At 42.3% G+C, this 9,443-nt stretch overlaps 1 long non-coding RNA gene across 4 annotated transcripts; it reads right to left on the bottom strand.

Moving 5' to 3' along the window:
• Positions 1 to 2,705: 2,705 nt before the first annotated feature.
• Positions 2,706 to 9,440, bottom strand: LOC146394724 (uncharacterized). Of its 4 annotated transcripts, none has more exons than XR_014834826.1 (4): positions 9,325 to 9,440; positions 6,944 to 7,071; positions 5,016 to 5,115; positions 2,706 to 4,857 (listed from the first exon to the last, which is right to left on the bottom strand). It is a non-coding gene; the product is annotated as an uncharacterized LOC146394724 (long non-coding RNA). The 4 variants fall into 4 exon arrangements; XR_014834824.1 differs by lacking the exon at positions 6,944 to 7,071 and adding an exon at positions 6,310 to 6,397 and having other exon boundaries at positions 9,325 to 9,434; XR_014834825.1 differs by lacking the exon at positions 6,944 to 7,071 and having other exon boundaries at positions 9,325 to 9,402.
• Positions 9,441 to 9,443: the final 3 nt, after the last annotated feature.

The following is a 9,443-nucleotide window of genomic DNA, read 5'->3' as shown; positions in this document are numbered from 1 at the left end:
TTACTGTGCTTTGCCTGCTAATGAAACCAGGCCCTATAGGGTTAACAGAAGCTGGCGCCTTAACAGAAATCCTTGAGTGTGTCTTACAGAACAGCAGATAAGGGAACAGCTTGTTAAAAAAACCCTCTGCTTATAATCTGCCTTTACTGATTAAGCTTGCTTTGGTTATTTTTCTCTCTCTCTTTTTTTTCCCTTCTTTAATTGCATACCCTTCAAGCTTAGGTAATATATCATAAGACTTCTTAACCACCCCTACAGATAAAGCCTCTGACGTATGGGTCACTATAGTAACGGGGCTTAAGTTGTTTTTCGTGAACTTGGAGGTGGCTCCTGTCCAATTCAAGCCAGCTAAAACTGGTTAGGACCACCAGTCCTAAAACCGGGTCTGCAGAGGTGTCCGAAGAAGGCCCTTTTGACATCAGAGGGCTGAAAACTCCAACCGCAGATAGTGCTAAGTGCCTTCATTTTTTAAAAACATCCATCGCAAAAAGAAGCATGTCACTCAGGTACACCTGCAGAACACTGATTACCTCACCTTTTCCCCACCTCCAGTCACCTTTCCCCACTCCTAAGACCACCCTGTTTCTTCTTTTTTTTTTTCCCCCATATTTTAGGGCCACACCCAGGGCATATGGAAGTTCCCAGGCTGGGGATCAAATCAGAGCTGTAGCCACTGGTGCCAGGGATCGAACCTGCCTCTTCATGGATACTAGTCAGGTTCGTTACCACTGAGCCACAATGGGAACTCCCCGCCCTGCTTTTTTATCCCATAAATATCTCAAGCTGCCCCTTGCCATCAGGGAGCCTGATCTGAGACTCGTTCTCCCATCTTCTCAAATGACTGCCTTGTGAATAAACTTTGTCCTCTACTATAACCTCAGCATCTCATCATCTGGCTTGCTGAACTTCAGGCAAAGGAAACTGGTTTAGTAACAGTAACCTTCCAGGACTGCCCCCACCCCCACCAACATCTTTTGTCTGTAGCTGAAGATAGTAATTTTTTTAAAAAATCCTTTTAGGGCTGCACCTGGAGCATATAGATGTTCCTATGCTAGGGGTTGAAACAGCTATAGCCGCTGGCGCCAGGGAGCGAACCCCAGTCCTCATGGTTGCTAGTCGGTTTCATTACCACTGAGCCACAATGGGAACTCCCTGAAGATAGTATTTTAAGGTGATGGTTTAGGCCACTTCTGTAGGAAGCTACTCAGTTTTCCCAGGCCTCTCCCATGTATACATAGATGTATACATGGTATTAAACTTCTGCTTGTTTTTCTCCTGTCAATCTGTCTTTAATTAAAGCAGATGTCAGCCAAGACCTTAGAAAGGTAGAGGGAAAATTCTTTTTCTTCCCCTACATAGTTAAAGCCACACTGTTAAAATAACCAGTTTTTTATTGTGTTCTGTTACAAGAACAGAGTCTTATTAATCTATGTGAGTAACTACACTGCCATGAAAACTACTCAGTAAGTTTCTGAATTCTGGAAGGATCAGATAGGAAGAAAAAGTAATCGTTTCACCTTTGTGTATAAGGGTATACTTTACCAAATAGCTATAAATCATAGATAGCTTAAGAGAAAAGAGAAGAAAGGTTTCCTTATATCTGGAAAACAAAATATTAAAGAACCAAGATGTTTCAAACAAAAAGTCATAAAAACTTATAATCATCCTCATTAGTTGATTCAATCCCACGTAAATTAACTCTTGTTGAGCCTGATCTTTTTTTTTTTTTTTTTTTCTATTTACAGCCACACCTGCAGCAGATGGAAGTTCCCGGGCTAGGGGTTGAATCAGAGCTGCAGCTGCCAGCCTATGCCTCAGCTTGTGGCAATGCTGGATCTTTAACCCACTGAATGAGGTCGGGGATTGAACTCACATCCTCATGGACACTATGTTGGGTTCTTAATCTGATGAGCCCACAACAGGAAATCCTGATCTTGATGTTTTGTTAGCAGTTTTATGAATCCAGTTTTTTCACTGGTGTTCTGTAAATTCTTACCCAGTTGAGTGGTATGATGTGAAAGTTTTCAGAAACGGTACTTGTCAGAATCATTTCCATGAATCTCCTTGAAGATGAAGCACTTTTGCAAAATCATCAAAATAAAGTAATAACTATCTGTAAATGACAAAAAGCTTAAAATGGCTTTAAAGTTCTGATGAGAGTAAATTACAATGCAATTAATAAGGAAATTTGGTTATTTCTGTGACATGAAATATTTTAAGACAATAACTGGAATTATGACTGATACCATTATACCAGGACATACCAGAATTTTAGAAATTTCATAAAATTCATATAACTTCTGGAACACTTAGGTTAAAATATCAAATAAGGATAATTGGTTTGATATCTCAGTTTTTTTTTAATAAGGAGAGAGAATAAATCTTTTGAGATTTTTCAGGGCCCCTTTGGGAAATTCCAAAATTAGTTTGACATCAAAAAGACTTCATTTAGAATTTGATTTGGGGAAGTTATTCAGAAATAAAAAGATGAATGCTTGACTAAAAATAATCACAGATCATCATGAAGCTACTTAATTATCTCACCAAAGTGAGAAAAAATTTTAAAGGCAAGTTTTTTTTGGCCATGCCTGTGGCATGCAAAAGTTTCCAGGCCAGATGTTGAACCCATGCCACAGCAGTGACAATGCTGGATCCTTAATCCACTGAGGTACCAGGGAACTCCTAAAGGCAAATATTGAAAAGACTTTTTTTATTACTCAATGAATTTATTACATTTATAGTTGTACAATGATCATCACAATCCAATTTTATAGGATTTCCATCCCACACTCCCAGCACATCCCCCCACCCCCCAAACTGTCTCCTTTGGAAACCATAAGTTTTTTCAAAGTCTGTGAGTCAGTATCTGTTCTGCAAAGAAGTTCATTGTGTCCTTTTTTCAGATTCCACATGTCAGTGATAGCATTTGATGTTGGTATTTCATTGTCTGACTGACTTCACTTAGCATGATAATTTCTAGGTCCATCCATGTTGCTAAAAAATGCCATTATTTTGTTCCTTTTAATGGCTGAATAATATTCTGTTGTGTATATGTACCACATCTTCTTTATCCACTCCTCTGTCAATGGACATTTAGGTTGTTTCCATGTCTTGGCTACTGCAAATAGTGCTGCAGTGAACATTGGAGTACATGTGTCTTTGAGAGTCATGGTTTTCTCTGTTGAGAAGACTTTTTTCAAGAAAAATTTTTGACCACACTCATGGGCATGTGGAAGTTCCTGAGCTGGGGATCCAATTCAAGCCACAGCAGAGACTGAGCAGCTGCAGTGACAATGCTAGGTCCTTAACCAGCTGCAGCACAGTGGGAACTCCCAGAAGACTTGGTTTTAAGTAATTGAAGACCTGATGATAAAGACAACGTGACGCATAGGAAATTACTTTGATAATTGCTTTCTAGGCAGATTATTTAAAAGGTAAAGCACCCGAAACCTCATGGTTCCTAGTCGGGTTCATTAACCCCCGAGCCATGACGGAAACTAAAGCTTATTTTTTAACCCTTATGATAAATTTATTCAGTTTTAGCCAGCTTGACTACACAAGGTAAGATTATCTTCCTCGTTAAGTGGTGTGGTTGATGGAATGAATAGCCATATGAATGTCATGTTACATGTACAAGGAAAAATAATGAAATAAATAAAATACATGCCAGAGTTCCCATTGTGGCGCAGCGGAAACGAATCCGACTAGTAAACATGAGGTTGCCAGTTTGATCCCTGGCCTTGCTCAGTGGATAAGGATCCAGCATTGCCGTGAGCTGTGATGTAGGTCACAGATGCAGCTCAGATCTGTCCTTGCTGTGGCTGTGGTGTAGGCCAGCGGCTACAGCTCCAATTCCACCCCTAGCCTGGGAACTTCAATATGCTGCAGGTGCGGCCCTTTAAAAAGCAAATACAAATATATGTGTGCTATGGAGTTCCCACTGTGGCACAATGGGATCAGCAGCATATCTGCAGTATCAGGATGTAGATTCCATCCTCACCTGGCACAGTGGGTTAAAAGGATCCATCATTGCTGCAGTTGCAGCTTAGGTCACAACTGTGACTCAGATTTGATCCCTAGCCTAAGAACTCCATATACCGTGGGGTGGCCATAAAAGGAAAGAAAAAAGAAAAACAAATGCTATGTAATATATAACTACAAATATATATGTGAATACATAAAGGTCTTGAATGTGTAATATGTAAATATATGAAGTAATATACATATACACTATATAAAAAGTAAATTGATAGAGTATATAAAAGGAGATACATATATACACAATGTATTTACATGCATGTTAATATCTATATAATTATTTTCTCTGTGTATAGGAACTATAAGTAATTTATATATTTTCTTATATGTTTCTACATTTACAAGTATTTTCTAGTAGAAACATAACTTCGACAATCACAGAAAAAATGAAAATAATATAAGATCACTCAGTTTAAATACACACACATGAACACACTTATCTTGACTTGAGTCAGGGAAAAACCATCTAAATACAGGTTGCTTCTTGTGCCACCCCAGGAAGGGGCTGCTACTGTGTCAGTCCAGTGTGAGTCAGAATTGAGGCATTCCTCTCCCCAATATCAAGTCTTCGTTACCCTTCAGTAATCTCTCTAGTCTCTCTGTCCCTCTTTTGTTGTGTCCAACTCGCAGTTCTAAATATGACCACCAGGAGGCGCGCTTGTCTCTAGTTTCTTAATACTCTTCAAAAAAACAGGTATTTTCTTGGTTAAGAGAAGGTCTTCTAGGAACTGTCTAATCACTTGTGATGAATCTATACGTGTATGTGTAACCGGGTCACCACGCTGGACAGTATAAAACTGATAGAACACTGTAAACCAGCTATAATGGAAAAAAATAAAAATCATTATTTTAAAAAAAGAGGTCTAAAGAAAAAGTTCATTTTTTATACACAGGTTATGAATCAGTGATTTCAGTAGAATCTCACTGAAAAAAAAATAGGAAAGGATAGAAATATATACAATTGAATTCTTGCTTACTGTGCACCAGGTACCAACCACTGGCCACAATTCTGATTTCCATGCCAATCTCTTCTCCAAATTCTAGACACATATCTAACTGCCTATTGGACGTTTCCACCTGAAAAAAGATAATGTGAAAACTCACTCAAATGCACAAACCAACAAGGACACCATACTTAGCAAATCTAAATCAAATTTTCCCTAAGCCCTAACAAAGTTACAGTCTAAATTGGAGGCAGTCAGTTCCTGTTGTGGCTCAGCAGGTTAAGTACTTCATGTTGTCTCTGTAAATTGGAGGCAGCGTGGCAGAGTGGGGAGAACACAGGATTTGATTCAGACAAACCTGAATCAGAACACAGGGTATACCTCTTATTCATCTATATAATCTTCCTCATTTGTAAAAAAAAAAAAAAAAAAAAAAAAAAGAGTTAGTATATTTCTAAATGGGAGAGGGAGGAGTCTGGGCATTTTGCAAAGACCCTGAACCTGATCCCTCTATGCTGCCTCACCAGAGGGGCTCCCGCTCTCAGGCGCTGCCTCCTGACAGCCTGGGCATCCTGCTTAGCAGACAGCTCCCTCCAGGGGCCTGGACCCTCAATGCTATCCACTCTGGAGTTGGCCAGGCAAGTAGCTTCTTGGACCTGTGATGGGGATCCCAGCCTTCTTGTGGGCAGCAAAGTTGTGAGGGACCAGAGAACCAGGTTCTGGATGCTGCTGACCCTTTACCATCAAGGCCACCAGAAGCATCTACACCCCAGTCCTCAACTTGACCTCCCTGCCCCCGCCCCCGCTTCAAGTTGTGGGCTAGGCCTACAGGGCACAGGGGTGTTCACACAGGAGGTGACACCCCTTTTCTCCTGAGCTGTAAGACCATGTGCCTTTGAAGCTCCCTTTACCCCGGGGGCTCCTGTGCCCCCGGGTCTGGGCTGACACAGACATGAGAAGCGCCACACCAGGCACACACAGACCTAAAGTCACTGCAGAACCACCCAAACAGGCCAGGGCACATACAAGGCCCTTTTGGGAATCTGAGCAAGGTGAGTGGGAGAGGGATGGGTGAGGGCTTGCCTGAGGTCTAACCCCATGTGGGGGGGAGAGGGGGCGGGACTACTTCACTGGACTCTGACAGAAGGGCCAGCCCCTTCTGTTTCAGCCCCCAAGTCACCTGGTCAGGCCCAGGCCAGACATCTGCTTGCTCCGAGCGTGTCCCAACCAGTGTTTCCACTTGGAAATCCTTGGGCTTTATCTCCTCCCCTACAAAAGGTTCCCCAAGAGAGAAAGGGGAAAGGAAGGAGAGGCCAAGTGCTCAGACCTGCAGTGGGGACAGTGGCTGTCCTCCAGGTATGTATGTGCAGGACAGCCTCGCCATCAGCCTGGAAGAGTCTGGTGCCTGCTGTAGACTGGAGCAGAGGAACCAAAGTCAGACCACCCTGGAGAGGAGTGTGGCTTGGGGAGCCCTTCTCCATCCTGCCCCAGCGCCAGGTAAAACTGGCACAGTGAGTTCCTGGCCACTCATCTCACTCCAGCCAGAATGTAGCTCATCAGCATCCATCAGTTACCATAACCTTGAGGAACGGTCTAGAGACGTGAAGATCCCCTCAAATGGCATCATACAGTGAAAAAATTAAAACAAAATCAAGGACACAGGACTGGCTTAGCATTTTGTGATCTGATTACCAAAGGAGAACTTTGGATTTATCTCTGATATATTTTGCTCATATTGTAAGGATATAATGCAAGGGATTACATAATGTCAATCATGGAAACTATGTCTTGCTGTTTTGTCATCTTAGTTCTTATTCTGTGTATGGTTTTGTTTTGTTGCAAAAAAAATCTAAATTTTATGTGGTAAAATTGATGAGGTTGGAATTTCCCGTTGTGGTGCAGTGGAAACGAATCCTACTAGGAACCATGAGGTTGTGGGTTCAATCCCTGGCCTCGCTCACTGGGTTAAGGATCCGGCGTTGCCATGAGCTGTGGTGTAGGCTGAAGACATGGCTCGGATCTGGCATTGCTGTGGCTGTGGCGCAGGCCAGCAGCAACAGCTCCGATTAGACCCCTAGCAGGTGCGGCCCTAGAAGGACAAAAGACAAAAAAAAAAAAAATTGATGAGGTTGTTTTTAATTCCTTATTTAAAAATATGTTGTGGAGTTCCCTGGTGGCTTAGTGGGTTAAGGATCTGGTGTTGTTAGACAACCCTTTCACCTTTTATGATATAATCATCTGTACTTCCATTTATGTCATAGTTTATTCTTACTAAAACCAGAAGTATATGATATATAGATAGCAGTGGCTCTTCATCGTGTGTGCTAACATATAGAAAGCAGATTTAGGAGTTTCCGTTGTGGCTCAGTGGTAACAAACCCAACTAGTACCCATGAGGATTTGGGTTCGATCCCTGGCCTCACTTAGTGGGTTGAGGATTTAGCATTGCTGTGGCTGTGGTGTAGGCCAGCAGCTGCAGCTCTGATTCGACCCCTAGCCTGGAAACTTCCAATATACTGCTGGTGTAGGCAAAAAAAAAAAAAAAAAAAAAAAGAGATTTAGTTGGTCTGGGGTAGAGCCTGGTCTCTGCTTATTTTATAGGAGAAACACTGATACCTAAAATATTTAAATAATTTCAGGAGTTCCTGGTAGCTTAGTGGTTAGGACTCAGCATTGTCATTGCTGAGGCCTAGGTTCAGTCCCTGGTCTGGGAACTGAGATTCTCACATTAAGCAGCTGCACGCTGCAGCCAACAAAATAATTAAATAAATAAAATATTTAAAAAATTGTAATGTTGAATTTGGGGAAACAATCCATCCGCCTATTGTAATCCTTTTGGAAATGCAAATCATGCTTTCTAGCAATGTTAACACACTGAAGCTTACACACTCCATCAAACAGACTGGGTTCATGGCCGGGTCATAATTCTGAAAAATTATTAACCACTATCTGTGTTTCTACAATTGACAGGATCAATGAAAGAAAGCCTTAGGGGGTTTTTTGGCCAAGCCTGAGGCATGTGGAAGTTCCCAGGCCAGAAATCGAACCTGCACCACATCCATAACCAGAGCCACGGCAGTGACAACCCTGAATCCTTAAGCCGCTGAGCCAGTAGGGAACCACAAATCTTAGGTGGTTTTTTTTTCTTCAAATCTTTGATTTTCAAAAAGCTTAACAGCGAAATCATAATATCTGACACACACCCATATATATATATATATATATATATATATATATGTATGTATATATATGTATATGTAGTGATTACGTTAATGACTTACATAGTACTTTTGCATGTTTCTTGATGTGGGGTAAGGCAGAAAGGAAATGTCCTTGCTTGAGATTAAGTCTTAATTTCCTCTTTAATTTATACAAATTGATCAAGTCAGCTGAATTGGTAAGGCAAGCCTACCAGAAGCCCCTGGGAGAGAACTCACCCTAAGGCAAGTGTTTGGCAGCTCCTACCACAGTTATCCTTGGTGGTTATCTGGGAGAGGGGAGTTCCAATTGTGAGCACACAGCATTGTGTCTGGCTCACGAAGTTTTCTCCAAGACCAGGTCCCAGTGAACTCATGTTTGTGTTCAATGGAGAAAAGGGAGACTTTCAGGCCTGGGGGGGGGGGGGTCTATTTCCCTAAGAATTCTCTCTCTCTCTCTCTCTCTCTCTTTTTTTTTTTTTTTTTTTTTTTGGCCTTTTAGGGCCTCACTCTCCAGGTTAGGGGTCGAATCAGAGCTACAGCTGCCGGCCTATACCACAGCCACAGCAAGGGCAATGCAGGATCAGAGCTACAGCTTCGACCTACACCACAGCTCAAGGCAATGCTGGATCCTTAACTCACTGAGCTACGCCAGGGATCGAACCTGTGTCCTCATGGATACTAGCTGGGTTCGTTACCACTGAGCCACGATGGGAACTCACAAATTCTTTAGGACAGAGAGGTTTAAGCAGCAGTGGGACAGTATCCGCCTGGATGGGTGTAATATGAAAGCCAGAGGAGGGGCGTCCTCCCTCTATCTGTCGGAGACAGTTCAGCTTTGGCCCAGTGAGGACTGGAGAGCAATCAGGAAAGCTTGGCACCTGGAGGACTCCAGCATTTCAGCTGCGAAGGGGGACATGGAAGGAGCAGGACCTGGGAGAAGGGGCAGCTGTGCCCAGCAGACATGGCGGCATCCAAAGGAAGAGAGGAATGGGACAGGTATAGAATGTGGCACTCACTTGGAATTGCCCAGGATTTGTGAGTGCAAATGCGACCTCTTTTGGGTACTATCTTCTGGATTTGAAAGGAATCTATAGGCCCCAGCATGTTCAAGTAAGTGAAAAAAGAGCTCCCAAGACCTTTACCTCATTTGGTTCCGCAGCAGCCTCATAAATCAATCAAGTCCTATACCTATTTCGATGAGAAAAGAATGACCCTTAAATATATTGAGTACTGGTTTATATTTCTGCCTAAGAGATTCAGA

The sequence above is a fragment of the Sus scrofa genome, chromosome X (assembly GCF_054392235.1).
Source record: "Sus scrofa isolate SSC_HxYL_T2T_F1_AM1 chromosome X, Sscrofa_HxYL_maternal_Yorkshire_Landrace_v2.0, whole genome shotgun sequence".
NCBI lineage: Eukaryota > Metazoa > Chordata > Mammalia > Artiodactyla > Suidae > Sus > Sus scrofa.
This window is presented reverse-complemented; position numbering and strand designations above follow the sequence as displayed.